The 18836-nt window shown below is 36.6% G+C and overlaps 1 pseudogene; it reads right to left on the reverse strand.

The window, feature by feature from the left end:
* Positions 1–17113, reverse strand: part of LOC149224113 (7-deoxyloganetin glucosyltransferase pseudogene) — a 36401-nt pseudogene extending 19288 nt beyond the window's left edge.
* Between the last annotated feature and the right edge of the window lie 1723 nt (positions 17114–18836).

Below are 18836 nucleotides of genomic sequence, written 5' to 3' on the forward strand. Positions count from 1 at the left end.
TTTTGGGCACTATAACCAAGGGAGAAACCCATTGGCTATCTGAAATGGGGTAAATGAAGTTTACCTTGAGCAATTTCTGGAGTTCTTCTTTCACGATTTCCCTAAGGTTTGGATTCATCCTTCTTTGTGGTTGCCTAATAGGTCTGCTATTTTCTTCAATATAGATGTGATGAATACAAGTCTTAGGATCGATTCCTTTCATGTCAGTGTATTCCCATGCAAAGGCAGTGGAATGTTTTTGCAACAGTTTGGTTAATTCTTCTTGTTGTAGTCTTTCCAAGTTTTTGTTAATGTTCAATGTTTTTCCTGGAAGGATTTCAACTGTAGAACTACCAAACTCTTCCATTGATAAGAGAGACATTTGTCTAGAGGAGAGATATTCAATGTCTGCATCTAACTGAAACTGTGTAGAGTCATATTCTAAAGGTATTTCAAAATTTTCTAATGTATTTAGAATTTGACTATCCTCACTGATTTCAGAGATGGTTAGAACAGGTTGAATAGTATCCTCATCATCAACCCACTCATCTTCTCCTATTTCTGTTATTGCCTTTGCTGGAGGATACAAGTTGAATTTCTTGGTGGAATTACCATCTGATATATACATGTCCCCAGACCTACAACTTATGAAAGCATCAGTTGTGGCCAACCAAGGTCTTCCTAAAATAAGAGGATGTCCTCCTAGATTGTTCTTGGGAGTTAAAATCATAAAATAAACTGGATATTCCCAAGAATCTAGGGAGACTGGAATATCTTCCAATACACCATCAGGTTTAATGATTGATCTATCTGCAAGTTGCAGTAAAGTAGGTGTAAAGAGAAGGTTAGGAAGCTTTAACTGATCCATGGTCTGTCTACTCATGATGTTGATAGCGGCTCCTAAGTCATCAAAGTATTTGGGATTTCAACCCCATTAATATGAGTTTTGACAATAGGACTACCGGGATCCACATATTTTTGCATGGTAATCTTACCCATCATTATGTCTGCAATTTTTCCAACTAGATGTATCCTTTTGGTATCTCTGGTCCTCTTTCCTGTTTTCTTCAAACTCAACTCCTTTATTGTCTTTGCTAGAATGGGAATTTCCTTAATGGCTTGTAACAAGGGGATCTTGATACAGACATTCTTCAATTCATCTAGAAAACTATAGTCAGGCACCCATATTTGCTTTTCCACTCCTTTGTCAATTTGTAATCTTTCAGGAAAAGGAGGTGTAGCTAAAGGTGTAGGTTGCTCAACTATGGGAGTTGTAGAGGTTTATTCTTTTTCTTTTTCTTTTTGGATATTTTGGTTTTGAAGTGATACTTCAAAACCCTTATTAACTTTGAGAGATTCTTCCTCAGAAATGCTTGGTTGTTGAACACTTGTAGAAGGTTGATCTAAGATTCTACCTGATCTGAGTTGTACTTCATTGAGAGGAACAACCATATAGGTAGGGAATGGTTGACCTTCCATCATGTAAGCATTTTGAGGGTTCCTATTATTTGGATTTGGTAATGGCTGAGAGGGAAGTTGATTTGATTTCTGCTGGGATTGAAGCGATAATTGAGAATTTTGATTTTGTGGAGGAGGTTGTTGTTGTTGAGGGTATGGCAATGATAGTTTTTGACCTTGATTTGGAAGTTGTGGAGTCTGGTGATTCTGAAATGATGGAGGATATTGATAGAATTGAGCAAATCTCCCATAAGGATTTTGCATGCTTTGCATCCATGCTTGAAAAGCATTTTGAGGTTGAGGCCAAGGTTGTTGCCAAGGATTCCAATTTGGTTGGGATTGAGAATTCATAGAGTTGTTAAATCCTTGATTCTGTTGTCCTTGCCAAGGTCTCCTTGCAATAAAATAGAGAGATTCAAGTGTATCTGGATCCTCTTGAAAGACTGCTTTGAGGCCAGGTATTGAGGGACAATCCTTAGTCTCATGAGTTTCTGAGCAAATTACACATGTTTCCACAACGTGTGCATCTAAGGGACATTCCCTTAAAGCATGTTTCTTTCTACATTTCGGGCAAAAGATAGCCAAAGCCTCAGCTTCTGCTTTTTGTTTATTGTGAATCTTAAGGGTATCAAGTTGTTCACTAAGACTCCCTAAGATGTCAGTTTTAAATTCATCAAGCATATTGCCGATTTCAGCCCTACTTACTGATCCTGTTGCAGATTTATTTGCCCTAAGGAGAGAAGGATCTCTAGGCCCTTTTTGAGTTTTTGATTTGCCTCTTGAGAGATGGATACAGAGTTCTGCTATATCATTGAGTGAAAGTTGAGAAATATCCCCTTTCCCCATCATGTTTAAGATATCTATCCATTCATCCCTAATGGCTTTTAATAAGAGGGCTTTTAAGGTCTCTTCATCCAAGGTACTCATTTTTGCTCTTTTCAAGTTATATTGAAATCTTTCAAGTAAATCTTCTAAGCTCTCATCTTCTCTTTGTAACATTTTAAAAACCTCGTCCTTGTGATTAGTAGGCATACAATAGTCCAAATACCTATCCAAAAATGTCTGTTTCATTTCATCCCAAGTCCTAATGGATTGAGTGAGTAACCCCATGAACCATTTCAAGGCTTGATCCTTCAGTGTTGAAGGGAACAATTTGAGTTTCTGAGAGTCATCCAGGTAGTCATAAGTTCGACACACCACTTCAAACTCAAATAAGAATGTTTCAGGGTCCTCAGTCCTTAACCCATGGAAATTTGGGAGGACAGATAGTGATATGTTTTTCATAGTGGCTCGGGAATCCTCATTAACAATGGGAAACCCAAATGAATTATCCCCATCTCTATTTCCTCCTCCAAGGGGACCTCTACCTCCATTATTGTTATTGATGTTTCCTCCTCCTCCTCTACCTCTACCTCTACCTCCACCACCTCCTTCTTCCTCCGCCATGATGGTTCTCCTAGGGACTTCAAAATCTTCTGGTTCCTCTACAAAAGGTGAATGAGAAGAGATTTATCCTTCTTCTTCAGATGATTCCACTTCCTCAATTACAATTGGTCTTTCTGTAGGAGAAAGAGAAGAGTCTCTTCCTGGTTCAAATTCAATAGAAGGTGTAGGAGAGTCAACTCTTGGCTCTTGAATTCCAGGAATTCTAGGACTAGGAGTGTCGGTTGGAGATAAGGGAGGTGTCTCTTGTCTATCCCTTGAAGCAGATGGACTTATAAAAATTGAACTTCGAGCTCTAGCTAAAAACCTTCCCCTAGAATCTCTAGCTCTATGCATGTCATTTTTTATTATTTTCTTCAAGTCAAGTTAATAGTTCTTTTTCTGATCTTCCAGTTCACTCTAGGTGCAAGAAGAGAGCATACTCAAGAAACTACTAAATCAATAACTTTCTCTTTTCTGATCCTCCAGATCACCTTGAAGTGCAAGAGGAGAGCATACTTTGATAGGTTATCAACTTCTTTCCTTGAAATTTTTATGTTTTTTTTTTCTAAGAATATGGCTACTTAATTTCACTTCCCCGGCAACGGCGCCAAAATGTTTAGTCAATTTAGTGTTTCTAAATTGATGTCATTAATTGTCAACCCGGGGCTCGTAAGCTGATGAAGTGAAGGTGTAGTATATGTACTTAAGCAACCTCTTAGAGCTTTTTGTCGTTTGGGGTGTTGTTTGTGGTTAATTTATCTTCCTAATATGGAGTGATGATTTTATAAACAGATGAGTGATAGTGTGAGTAAGGTGAATTCTAGATGAGTGAAGGTGTGTGATTGGTGGTTTCTAACTACTTGCTGAAAAGGAAAAGCTTGAAAGAAATAAATAACTTGAAATGAACTGAAAGCAAAGAGCCACTTTCTAATGGCACTAGACACCATTCATGCTGCTGCAAATAAAAGGTAAGAAAATCACTTTAAAAACCAATGATAATGTTTATCTCTTCCTAACTCTCTGCTTCTAACACATAGTACTGTGTAAAACACGATTAGGAAGTAGCTAGAGATGAGTTTAAAAAGTGATCAAAAATGAGAAAAATCTACTTTAAAGACTAGTTATAATGTTCAGCTCTTCCTAACTCTCTGCTTCTATCATATGGTACTATGTAAAGCAAGATTAGAAAGTAGTTAAAGATTAGTCTAAAAAGTACTCAAAGCCAGCTGTAATTTATTAGTATTCTGATCTCTAAAAGATGAACAATTTGTGATAAAGAGACCATCAATATGTTAGCAGACAACTTTGAGAAACTAAACTAGAAATCAGCTATGAAAATAAAGTAAAGGCAGCAACTTTGAATCTGTCAACTGAAAATACCATCAGATATAAAGCAAATACATAAAGACAAAAACAATCCTGGGTTAAAAACCTGCAGGAAAACAAATCTGATCAGTCAAAGTGAATGCTGCAAATGAAATGACAATGAAAGTGAATCAAGCTGTACATGTTTCAAAGAAAAGGAAATGCTGAATGGAAAATAAGGAAATAGCAAGAATATGAACATAAAATACTATACAAGGGCTGTCATGAACGGGGGCCCTCCATTCATAAAACCCAAAGAAGACTCAAGGATTTGAAAACGTCAGAACAACACTGTCTTCTATTACTCCATATGCAGAAAATTACAGTCAAGAGTGCTAGAACAGCACTATCAAAACAGAGTCTTGAAATGCACTAAAATTATAACAAGTTCATAAAACACAGCAACTAAAAAGTAACCTTAAGCGTATGCAAACGCTAGTTTTTATAGGCATCTAAACGATTGCCTAATGCGTAAAGCTAGAAACTGAAAATTAACTAATCTGTCATGCGTAATAAAGGTTCAGCAACACGTCATGAGCCTCGTGGATGAGCTGGAGGTTCTGGTCGTTATGGGAATTGAATCCAGAGTTGGATTATGTCTTCCACAACCTGCATAACACAGACAAATCACCAGTTGCATTGACGTGACCCAACAGCTTACGCAACACCGTTTAAGCTGCCTTTGTTGACCGTGGCTTGACCCTCGTTGACCGGAGGTGTAGATGATGTGGCTGACCGAACCAATAGCACAGGAACCTTGAGCACCTTTATTCCCACGTGCCCATGTGGCTCGTTTTGCAAAATGACACGTGGAACCTTGAGATTAACAAAAAGGCTGTGGAATCACCAGATGGCTGCGGAATCGCTGAATGGCTGCGGAATTGCCAGACAGCTGCAGAATCTCTGTAAATATGTCAAAATCTAAACAAAACAGTCACACATTAGCAAAGTTCACTTAATCATGCTTAAAGACATCAAATGTAATGATCTGGGTAGGTTTACAAGGAAAATAAGGCAAAAGAGAGAGATGAGTGAGGGAAAACTGTAGGTAATGATGGATAATCAAGTGCAAGTTAGAGGATCTACAGGCAATGGGAATAAAATGTGTTACAGTGGGTCCACCATAGTAATTTGAAATTTGCATTGTCGAATGTCTCCACAAGAAATTCACCTTGTAGAGTTCAAGCGAGTCTTGCTACACTCATTCATAGAGTTCAAGCAATGATAGGAGGTTTTTGGGGAAATAACATGTGTAACAGTGGTGGGGATTCCACCATTGTAATTTGAAATTTACATTGTCGAATGTCTCCACAAGAAAATGTCTTGACCGACTCATTCATAGAGTTCAAGCAATGATAGGAGATTTTGAAAATTCCTATACACAGTTCTCATTCGAGAAAGAAAAATATTATCAAAATTGAAGTCTTTCAGACCCTAAGAACTCTCCATTCAATCACATATTCAAGGGCCAAACCCTCAATTCAATCGCAGATTTCATATAAAGTAATTAATGTGGAAAAAGTCTACAAAAAATCACGATTAAATTCTAAAATTGTGATTTTTTCAACAAAACTATTTAATCCTCGTTTTTTTTGTTTAGATTCTCTTCCGGATCCATCGCATAAGGATTGTTTTCCAAGGGTGAGTTGATAGTTTTCATTTAAAAATATTTCTTCATTGTTCACTCTTTGCATTCCTTTATTCCTGTTGGTAAACTGGCAATGGATTTTGATCAAGGAAGGAGGAATGTTGCCTTTGATGTTTTTCACGTAGCTTCTATGGGGTCAGACTTGTTTTCAGTGATTTGTTTAGATAGTTTCTCTAAATTCAGACTTATGTCAGTGATTCGTTCTGTTGCCACGACAATAAGAAATAATGATGAATAATGCAATAATTGGTTTGTATCTTATTGTCAAGTTCAAAGATTAGAAAAGGAAAACTAAAACAAGGGAGACTATGTTTAACAACAAAGAAATTCCATATTGTTCATGCTTCTAAGGGTCCTATCTGAAGCAAATGGCACTGGAAAATATTGCCTAATATTGGAAATTGCTGCTCACAAACATCAATTGAATAAAACATACAATAGAATATTTACTCTTCGCACAATATTTACTCTTTTCAGTATTTAATTTTCAAAAAACAATGTATTTAATTTTTGTCAAGAAAAATATGGTTTTTTTGTCCTCTTCCTTTTACATTTATTGAAGAATTTTTAACATGTTCTAATAACAATTTTTTTAATACAAAAATTGTAACCTTCATTCCTATATACTGCTTTAGCAGCATGTTCCAGTAGCAATTTCTTTTTTTAATACAAAAATTCTCATTACAAAAAAAAATCCAATATAAATAAAATTTTAAAAAAATACATCTACAAACCCTATACATCTATAAACCCTATTTTTGATCTCCTGATAAATACATCCCAAATTAGATTCACATGTATCTATTGATAAATAGATACCAAATTAGATTCACATGTATCTATTGAAACATTCTGATAAACAAACTTGGAAAACAAACACCGTTAAGCAGATACCTCACTTCTACGAGCACGAAGTACACATCTTATAGAATATCTCGCTTCTATGAGCACAAAGTACAAATTTCAAAAACACACAAATGTGAAAATCAATATGCAGTTTGCAGTTTACATTTGTTGGAAAACTCCACTTATAACATGTATGATAATGAATTTCTTCTTCCTGCAACAGAATTTTAGAAAATTGAGCTCAAACAATGTGTAACTTCAGATTCATCAGAAGTCGAAACAACCGAGTGGACATTTAAAATAGTGAGTAGATTTCTATCAAGTGGAATCCAGTAGTATTACTTCATAGTCCAGTTAAATTGTTAATGCATGTAGGATCCCAAACTAACTGCCATTGATTTGTTGAACATATTTCTCAATAAAAAAATTGCTTGATTAAAAGCCAGTTTCAGTCGAACCATAGTATGGGTAGCCTGGACCAGGACCTGCTCCACCACCTGCTGTGTGCAATCCTGATGGAAGCAGTTGTGGATCTTGGAGGGATGTTGCATATTTTTCATACTTGTTTGAGCTGTATGGTGTTGTGGAGCTTCGAACACCATATTGAGAAGCAGATGAAATTCTTCCATATGTAGGTTGTGTTGCATATGGAGGCTGAGGTGCATATGCTAAAAGGCCTGATTGGATATGCTGAGAAACCAATTGGTGGTGATGCAGAGATTAGTACCTGTGGCCCTGGCCTATGATATGAGTTCAGGCTTGGATAGTCTGTTCCATAAGCTATCTACATTTGTGGAGATACTGCAGCCTGTGATGATAGTTTCTCCTTCTAATCATCAGCCGCAAGTTTCACAGTAACAGTCCTTCCCTGCATGCCAAGCATAGAACATAGGTGTCAAGATCAAAAACTGCCCTTCAACTAATATGACCAACATTATCCAGTACTAGATATTACTTACATCAATGGTTTTGTTTGGTTCCTTAAGAGCCTGCTTTGTAGCCTCCACAGTCTTGAAAGTCACAAAAGAAAATCCTCTGTTGGTGACAAATACATACAACGTTAACGAAGACAAATACAACCAAACGAGCTAGGCCTTGGAAAAACGTGCATAAATCTCTAACAGCAGAAGCATGTTAAACTTCCCATCATAAAGCAAACCGATGTATATTAGATTTGTAACCTGGATTTTTTGGTATTCTTATCATATGCAGCTGAATCTTCTTCTATCTCTCCATATTTGGAAAAAAAATTCTAGAAGCTTATCATCGGCCGTGTCATATGAAAGACCACCAATGTAAAGTTTCCTTTGAGCCTGATCTGCACTTTGACCAAGACATGTGCTCACAACTGCCAGATTTCTTACAGTAATCCTCCCCTGTACAATAAACAATAATGGATATAAAAATTACCAAAAATAGGTGTTAAATAATGAATCAGAGTTGTTTGATGATCAATCTTCCACCCTATGTAACAATGGAGTACCATAGACTTTGAGAACTCTCAAGACTCAGACAAAACAGCAATATATAAATGGAATACCACTTTTAGCAACAATAGTTGGATTGCTTTCATTTTTCTTCAAACAAATTTGAGGTTTTACAATGAGCCTTCCTTACAATTACCTTGTTTTTGGAGCGCTGCCAAAGTTCCTAGAGTAGTTACTTCTCACAAATGACAAAAATAATTAGCTTCGATTATCCCTTATGACAAAAATAATTAGCTTCGATTATCCCTTACATACTCCAGCAAACCCAAATTAAACCTTTGTTACAATTTCTTGTGGCAAACCTCACTGTCAGATTCTATGCAATTAACAAGCAGAATGAAATGCTAATGTGCCTTGTGATTCCTCTTGCCTTAATTGAAATGCTAATGTGTCTTGCAATTCCTCATGCCTTAATTGAAAAGACATGAAAGTATCAAGATTCAGGGGAGTTTGCTACGGTATAGGAAGACTGACAAGACATTTAACACTTTAGTTTATCACAACAATCACCTTGGATGCAACTATAATCTGCTTGGAGACCCAATACATTTATAGGACCTCTTAGTCTTTAATCAGAATAAAAAACGAAATTAATAAAACTATAGTCAGTGACTTCAATAAAAAAACGTAATTGAGATTCTTAATTTTTAAGAGGTTATTTCATTGGTTTAACATCTCTAATATGAATTTTCCAAGTTTGTTTTGGTTCTGATGAGAAGTTAATTATGTACCAATAACGTTACAACAATGAACCTTATTTACAATTACCTTGTTTTGGAGTGTTGCCAAGGTTTCTAGAGTAGTTACATCTTACAAATGAGAAAAATAATTAGATTCGATTATCCCTTACATACTCCAGCAAAACCAAATTAACCTTTGTTTAAATTTCTTTTTGTAAAACTCACTGCCAGATTCTAGGCAAATAACCAGCAGAATGAAATGCTAATTTGTCTTGCAATTCCTCTGCCTTAATTGAAAAGACATGCAAGTATCAAGATTCAGGGGAGCCTTAATTGAAAGGACATGCAGGTATCAAGATTAAGGGGTGTTTGATATCGTATAGGAAGATTGACAAGAGATTTAACACTTTAGTTTATCACAACAATCACCTTGGATGCCCAATATCCCTCTCAAAAATTGATGTTTATGGTCAAGAGTCTTAGATGGAGCCAATCAAGATAAAGGGTTCACTAAGAAGTGAGTATGCATATCTTTTGACAAGCTGTGAGTACCCTTAACTATATAGATCACTTGTTTGAATTATTCTCTTCATCATAACTCAAGAACCATTTAATGGACATATGCATAATAACTGTCTTATATTATAAGATAAAGAGAATTAATCTCCCTGCCTATCCAAGCCAGAAGATCCCTGTGGTCAGCACTTCTAATAGTCTTGCACAAGGAGCTCACCAAGAAAAAATCAGAAAATATATGCTCAATGTCCTGGTTTTGTCACACTGCAAGGCCATCCAAGGGGCCTGTCTTAGCTCACCTATCTTTGATGAAAAATGAGCATTGACATGACTTTGAGCTCAGAGCACACCAGGGAATACATAGAGTAGCAATTCCTTTCAACCACCTGCTTTTTTAAGTCTTCCTTAATTGGTAACTGAAGGTCTTTAACTAATGCACTAATAAAAAGCATGGGTATTATATAAGAAATGCGTCAACCATTATGGCACCACCTTTATTTCTAGCTTTATTTGCTTCATCTTAAGGCCAATTTGAAACTTGAATCTCACCTAAATAAAAGGCAGACATAATATCCATGTTGAGGGCTCATGTTTTTTGTGAGGCAATAATATCCCAGATAGAGGAGGCAAAAATATCCCAAATAGATTCCTCTAGGAATATCAATCTCCTCTGACAGAATCCTAAAGATCCATCCAAGATGATAGACCCACAAAAGAGGTCATTGTCACTCCTCTTCGATTTTATTGGGGAAACAAGCACTACATTTTGGTGCCGGATAGCTGCTAAAAGGATACACAACTCATCAAAAGTCTTTATGGCATAGCACATTTAATAAAGCTCCATTTGAGAGTTGGTTTGAAATCCAAAAAAATCTGTAGCAATTACTGAAGACAAAAGTTAAGTTGACCACCAGAGGAAGTTGTTGAAAAGTTGAAATAACTATGCATATAAGTTGCATATTCCCTCATTTTGGGGATGTGCCAGAGAAGATTTGTATAAAATATGCTGCAAATCCAACGTCATTTCCCAGTGGTGAGCATATGATTTAGAAATTAGCCTAGATACTATTATGAAGTTGTAAGCTAGCTACCACCATTCATTTTCTCAGTCTAGCCGATATTTAACTCTCTTCTCGATAAATTGGTTGCACCTTTGCTAATAGGTAAATGGATTATGGAACTAGGTAAGGTGAATCAGCTCAAATTTCAACTCAATCAATTGGTGGCTAAGCAACAGTAGGTGGATAAGGAACTCAATCTTTCAATGGCTCTCGATCCAACCATATGTTTCTTGGGTATAGGGCAAGAACCTCATCAACTTTTACTACTAAAACCTGGTAATCAACCTCAAGAAAATGTTTGTTTACAGTCAAGAGACCATGGGAGGAGAGTTATTCACAATTATAGCTTACGAATGGATCTCAGGTGGTTTCTTTACAATCAGGAGACCATGGGAGGAGAGTTGTTCACTAGTATATCTTATGAATGGACCTCGGGTGATGTGAGCTAGCTATAATGGGAGATTTGAGTTACCTACCAGCCTGCATTTGCTTAGTCTAACAAATATTTGACTCACTTCATTTCTTGGGTATAGGGCAAGGGCCTCATCACTTTTTCTAGTATAAGCTGCTAACCAATCCCAAGAAATGGTTATAGTTAGGAGACCGTGGGAGGAGAGATGCTCATTAGTATAACTAACAAATGGAGCTCAGCTGAAAGCTTCTCCCGAATAGTCAAGGGAGAATACTTCTCACATATAGTTAAGGCCTCAACAAGGCAATGTTACTTCTCACAAATGAGAAAAATAATTAGATTCAACTATCCCTTACATACTCCAGCAAAACAAAATTAACCTCTGTTGCAATTTCTTGTGGTAAACCTCACTGTCAGATTCTAGGCAAATAACCAGCAGAATGAAATGCTAATTTGTCTTGCAATTCCTCTGCCTTAATTGAAAAGACATGCAAGTATCAAGATTCAGGGGAGCCTTAATTGAAAAGACATGCAAGTATCAAGATTAAGGGGTGTTTGATATCGTATAGGAAGATTGACAAGACATTTAACACTTTAGTTTATCACAACAATCACCTGGGATGCCCGATATCCCTCTCAAAAATTGATGTTTATGGTTAAGAGTCTTAAATGGAGCTAGTCAACATAAAGGGTTCACTAAGAAGTGAGTATGCATATCTGTTGACAAGCTGTGAGTACCCTTAACTATATAGATCACTCGTTTGAATTATTATCTTCGTCATAACTCAAGAACTCTTTAATGGACATATGCATAATAATTGTCTTATATTATAAGATAAAGAGAATTAATCTCCCTGCCTACCCAAGCCAAAGAGCCCTGTGATTAGCACTTCTAATAAGCTTTCTACTTGTTGAAAAGGTGTAGACTACCTATTCATCCAAAATCCATGGAATATAATTCCACAACGGGTGCAACTGCTAACTTAATGGTGGACTTACCTCTTATGGATCATCAAAAGAAAAGAACCATTAATGTGACCGCTGGCAAAGCAGGCTGAACAAGTAACAAAAACAAATCAGGGTTGCCAACAATAACCAACATCCAATGACACGAATAGGAAACCAGAGAAGAGAAACAATAACAAATAGTCTTGCACAAGGAGCTCACCGAGAAACAATCAGAAAATATATGCTCAATGTCCTGGTTTTGCCACACTGCAAGGCCATCCAAGAGGCCTGTCTCAGCTCACCTATCTTTGATGAAAAATGAGCATAGACATGACTTTGATCTCAGAGCACACCAGGGAATACATACAACAACAATTCTTTTCAACCACCTGCTTTTGTAAGTCTGCCTTAATTGATAACTGAATGTCTTTAACTAATGCACTGATAAAAAGCATGGGTATTATATAACAAATACGTCAACCATTATAGCACCACCTTTATTTCCAGCTTTATTTGCTTCATTTTAAGGCCAATTTCAAATTTGAATCTCACCTAAATAAAAGGTAGACATAATATCCATGTTGAGGGCTCATGTTTTGTATGGGGCAATAATATCCCACATAGAGGAGGCAATAATATCCCAGATAGATTCCTCTAGGAATATCAATTTCCTCTGACAGAATCCTAAAGATCCATCCAAGATGATAGACCCCCAAAAGAGGTCATTGTCACTCCTCTTCGATTTTATTGGGTAAATAAGCACTACATTTTGGTGTCGGATAGCTGCTAAAAGGCTACACAACTCATCAAATGTGTTTATAGCATAGCACATTTCATAAAGCTCCATTTGAGAGTTGGTTTGAAATCCATAAAAATCTGTAGCAATTACTGAAGACAAAAATTAAGTTGACCACCAGAGCAAGTTGTTGAAAAGTTGAAATAAATATGCATATAAGTTGCATATTCCCTCATTTTGGGGATGTACCAGAGCAAGATTTGTATAAAATATGCTGCAAATCCAAGGTCATTTCCCAGTGGTGAGCATATAATTTAGAAATTAGCCTAGATACTATTATGAAGTTGTAAGCTAGCTACCACCATTCATTTTCTCAGTCTAGCCGATATTTAACTCTCTTCTCGATAAATTGATTGTGCCTCTGCTAATAGGAAAATGGATTATGGAACTGGGTAAGGTGAATCGGCTCAAATTTCAACTCAATCAATTGGTGGCTAAGCAACAGTAGGTGGATAAGGAACTGAATCTTTCAATGGCTCTCGATCCAACCATATGTTTCTTGGGTATAGGGCAAGAACCTCATGAACTTTCACTCATAAAACCTGGTAATCAACCTCAAGAAAATGTTTGTTTACGGTCAGGAGACCATGGGCGGAGAGTTATTCACAAGTATAGCTTACAAATGGATCTCAGGTGGTTTCTTTACAGTTAGGAGACCATGGGAGGAGAGTTGTTCACTATTATAGCTTATGAATCGACCTTGGGTGATGTGAGCTAGCTATAATGGGAGATGTGAGTTAGCTACCAACCTGCATTTGCTTAGTCTAACAAATATTTGACTCACTTCATTTCTTGGGTACAGGGCAAGGGCCTCATCACTTTTTCTGGTATAGGCTGCTAACCAATCTCAAGAAATGTTTATAGGAGACTGTGGGAGGAGATATGTTCATTAGTATAACTAACAAATGGAGCTCAGCTGAAAGCTTCTCCCGAATAGTCAAGGGAGAATACTTCTCACATATAGTTAGGGCCTCAACAAGGCAATGTTACTTCTCGCAAATGAGAAAAATAATTAGATTTGATTATCCCTTACATACTCCATCAAAACCAAATTAACCTTTGTTGCAATTTCTTGTGGTAAACCTCACTGCCAGATTCTAGGCAAATAACCAGCAGAATGAAATTCTAATTTGTCTTGCAATTCCTCTACCTTAATTGAAAAGACATGCAAGTATCAAGATTCAGGGGAGCCTTAATTGAAAAGACATGCAGGTATCAATATTAAGGGGTGTTTGATATCATATAGGAAGATTGACAAGAGATTTAACAATCACCTTGGATGCCCGATATCCCTCTCAAAAATGGAATTATTTTCAGCCACCTGCTTTTTTAAGTCTGCCTTAATTGATAACTGAATGTCTTTAACTACTGCACTGATAAAAAGCATGGGTATTATATAACAAATACGTCAACCATTATAGCACCACCTTTATTTCCAGCTTTATTTGCTTCATTTTAAGGCCAATTTCAAATTTGAATCTCACCTAAATAAAAGGCAGACATAATATCCATGTTGAGGGCTCATGTTTTGTATGAGGCAATAATATCGCAAATAGAGGAGGCAATAATATCCCAGATAGATTCCTCTAGGAATATCAATTTCCTCTGACAGAATCCTAAAGATCCATCCAAGACGATAGACCCCCAAAAGAGGTCATTGTCACTCCTCTTTGATTTTATTGGGTAAATAAGCACTACATTTTGGTGTCGGATAGCTGCTAAAAGGCTACACAACTCATCAAATGTGTTTATAGCATAGCACATTTCATAAAGCTCCATTTGAGAGTTGGTTTGAAATCCATAAAAATCTGTAGCAATTACTGAAGACAAAAATTAAGTTGACCACCAAAGCAAGTTGTTGAAAAGTTGAAATAAATATGCATATAAGTTGCATATTCCCTCATTTTGGGGATGTACCAGAGCAAGATTTGTATAAAATATGCTGCAAATCCAAGGTCATTTCCCAGTGGTGAGCATATGATTTAGAAATTAGCCTAGATACTATTATGAAGTTGTAAGCTAGCTACCACCATTCATTTTCTCAGTCTAGCCGATATTTAACTCTCTTCTCGATAAATTGACTGTGCCTTTGCCAATAGGAAAACGGATTATGGAACTGGGTAAGTGAATCAGCTCAAATTTCAACTCAATCAATTGGTGGCTAAGCAACAGTAGGTGGATAAGGAACTGAATCTTTCAATGGCTCTCGATCCAACCATATGTTTCTTGGGTATAGGGCAAGAACCTCATGAACTTTCACTCGTAAAACCTGGTAATCAACCTCAAGAAAATGTTTGTTTACGGTCAGGAGACATGGGAGGAGAGTTATTCACAAGTATAGCTTACAAATGGATCTCAGGTGGTTTCTTTACAGTTAGGAGACCATGGGAGGAGAGTTGTTCACTAGTATAGCTTATGAATCGACCTCGGGTGATGTGAGCTAGCTATAATGGGAGATGTGAGTTAGCTACCAACCTGCATTTGCTTAGTCTAACAAATATCTGACTCACTTCATTTCATGGGTATAGGGCAAGGGCCTCATCACTTTTTTCTGGTATAGGCTGCTAACCAATCTCAAGAAATGTTTATAGGAGACTGTGGGAGGAGAGATGTTCATTAGTATAACTAACAAATGGAGCTCAGCTGAAAGCTTCTCCCGAATAGTCAAGGGAGAATACTTCTCACATATAGTTAGGGCCTCAACAAGGCAATGTTACTTCTCGCAAATGAGAAAAATAATTAGATTTGATTATCCCTTACATACTCCAGCAAAACCAAATTAACCTTTGTTGCAATTTCTTGTGGTAAACCTCACTGCCAGATTCTAGGCAAATAACCAGTAGAATGAAATTCTAATTTATCTTGCAATTCCTCTACCTTAATTGAAAAGACATGCAAGTATCAAGATTCAGGGGAGCCTTAATTGAAAAGACATGCAGGTATCAATATTAAGGGGTGTTTGATATCATATAGGAAGATTGACAAGAGATTTAACAATCACCTTGGATGCCCGATATCCCTCTTAAAAATGGATGTTTATGGTCAAGAGTCTTAGATGGAGCCAGTCAACATAAAGGGTTCACTAAGAAGTGAGTACCCTTAACTATATGGATCACTCGTTTGAATTATTCTCTTCATCATAACTCAAGAACTCTTTAATGGACATATGCAGAATAACTGTCTTATATTATAAGGTAAAGAGAATTAATCTCCCTGCCTACCCACGCCAGAAGAGCCCTGTGGTCAGCACTTCTAATAAGCTTTCTACTTGTTGCAAAGGTGTAGACTGCCTATTCATCCAAAATCTATGGAATATAATTCCACAACAGGTGCAACTGCTACCTTAATGGTGGACTTACCTCATGTATCATCAGAAGCAAAGAACCATTAATGTGAACACTGGCAGAGCAGGTTGAACAAGTAACAAAAACAAATCAGTGATGCCAACAAGACCGACCATCGAATGACACGAATAGGAAACCAGAGAAGAGAAACAATAACAAATAGTCTTGCACAAGGACCTCACTATGAAACAATCAGAAAATATATGCTCAATGTCCTCGTTTTTCCACACTGCAAGGCCATCAAGGAGGCCTGTCTCGGCTCACCTATTTTTGATGAAAAATGAGCATAGACATGACTTGGAGCTCAGAGAAAACCAGGGAATAGAGGTAACCCATCTTAATATACTTGTCCATGAGGCTACACACCCTCTTCAACTGACACCAGTAGAAAATGCGAGAAGTGGGCTCGGCAGTGCCCGTGGGAAATTCAGGTACAAAAACCATCACCTGATCCATGAACTTGCATTTGAAGATTCAAAATATAGTCGGTGATCTCCTGAAAAAAGTGTATGAACTTCCATTTTCTTGCCACTGGGAACAATCTTCTGCAGAGTACGGAGTCTTGTGTCAATGGCGCCATGATCTGGCCGCGGAGGTTCGGAGGATTGCTTCTGCTGCATCATTGTGATGGTATTTTTTTGTGCATGAGGCAGAGGTTCGGAGCTCGACTCAGGCAGAGCCCTTGTTTGGTGGAGGTTTGGAGCTCGACTTAGGGAGAGCCCTTGTTTACAGTGCGAGCCAAGTGCATGTCGTTTGCAGTGCGAGCCAAGCACATGTCAGCGGAGAAACGAATGGCTTGCTGGCAGTGCGTCCGTCTGCTTCCTCATTAACTGTTAAGTTTTGGATCAGTGTTGATCAACGATCACACTTCATTCAATCGTCTAACACCACAAATCCACGGTCAACAATAGGACACGGTGGCAGCTGGGGTAATTCATTTCAAAAGGAAACGCCTTACGGCGTAATTAATTAGCTCCCTCAAATAAAAACTCTATTTTCCGTTCTCTTCGTGACAAGTATCAAACCGTTTCATTTGGCTTGTACAGTCCTCGATCTGCTATCATGACCTCTGGCGTTCCATCTTCTGACGAAGTCATTTCAGGAGTAATTTTGGAAGTAGAGTCTGAATATGATGAACGTGAAGCCATATTTACCAAATTCAATGAAGTTTTGTATAACCTAATCAGAAATTCAACATTGGAGCATCAAATTATAATAATAATATTAATACTGAAATATAGGTCACCCCTAAGCATAATAAAGATGAGACATAACTAGCATTTACACTACATGTTGCAAAGGAAAAGCCCTAAGGCAATGGCATAAGAGCAATGGCATAAGAAACAATAGCATAGAAGATGGCATAATAAACAATAGCATAGAAGAAAGAAGTAAAAAATTTGCAACGAGTATATGTTCAAAGTGAAGGATTTATGAAAATTCTTTTCATTAAGATTTTGGAACCTTTATAAGTAAATGATTTAAATCAAACATTTCATAACAAAGTAATCTCATATCACCATAATTCACAATGCAATGAATAATAGTTTTTGTTCATTAGAAATTTGTCAAATTTTATGAGGAAAGCTTAATAGAAAGACTTTAGTAGTAAGGGGAGCATTAATAAACTGCTTCATCATTTGCTATAGGATGGTGTTAATTTAGCTACATGTTTCTTCTTGTCCTTATTCCACTCCTGTAATTAACTATAAAAAATGGTATTATTTGTTGTCTCTTTGGACCATTGTATTTTATCCAACTCAATCATTTCCATAGCCTCAACTAGGTGCTTATCATTCTCTTTCCATATTGACTCAATGTCTTTAAATGCATTTCATAAATTTGGTTTAATAAATGTTGGTGGAAAATAAATATATTTCACTTTGTAGAAAGGAGTGTACATTTGTTGGGGTAAAATTGTATTGCTCTTACCATGTGATGATGTCATCTAAATCTCTTGAATCTTTCTGGCCACTTATGAAATTCCCCATTCTAATTGTTGTTTGACCATGACGATATTGACATCATAATCTTTTTTCTTGAGAATATCATTTAAGAAGTCAATGATAAGTGGCACAACTAGTTCCTCACAATTGTGAAATTCCCTATTCTAATTGTTATTTGACTATGATGATATTGGCATCATAATCCTTGGTTGTGAGAATATCATTTAAAATGTCAATGATAAGTGGCAGAATTGGTTCCTCACAATTGTGAAAGTAAAGGACAAATTCATTCACATTATCTTTGAAAACTTTATACTAAGAGTCTTGATTCATGAAATTTTGTATCCTCTCCTTTTGTTGTTTTAATTTGTCTCATCTCAAAAAATGTTTCTCCAATAACCTATGTTATTGCTATCTTAGCAGTGACATTGAGTTTGTATTTTTATGAATAAACTCATGTAAAAAATATTAAGCACAAATATAGAATTAAAGTGGCCAACAAAACAATGAAATTTCTCATCTTCATTCTAAAATCTGCAATTCAACCATACTAACCATCTAAACATGAAAAAAACATAAACAATCCAACAATTTAAGTATAAATATGAAACTAAAGTATCCAACAAAACCATAGTTGTGAACCACATTCTTCTACAACTCTCTCTTCTATTTTTATATGGTATTTGTTCCTTTCCGCCCAACTATGTGTTTAAATAAATTAAAAAGCTTTGTTTATTCAATGTCTTGAGGGAAAAAACTTAAACATGAAGATAATCGAAAGATAAATATTGAGAATATTCCAATTGTAGATTTTGTAAATATCTCATACTTCCAAGGATAGCAACTAGGTAGATTATTTGACTTTGTTTTTGAGATTCATGAGATTATAGTAACAAGGTGCCTTTTGGGAGTATTTACACTTGTG

Source organism: Pinus tabuliformis, chromosome Q (assembly GCF_031772625.1).
Source record: "Pinus tabuliformis cultivar Carrire ecotype Pingquan chromosome Q, CPIR1, whole genome shotgun sequence".
Classification (NCBI taxonomy): Eukaryota; Viridiplantae; Streptophyta; class Pinopsida; order Pinales; family Pinaceae; genus Pinus; species Pinus tabuliformis.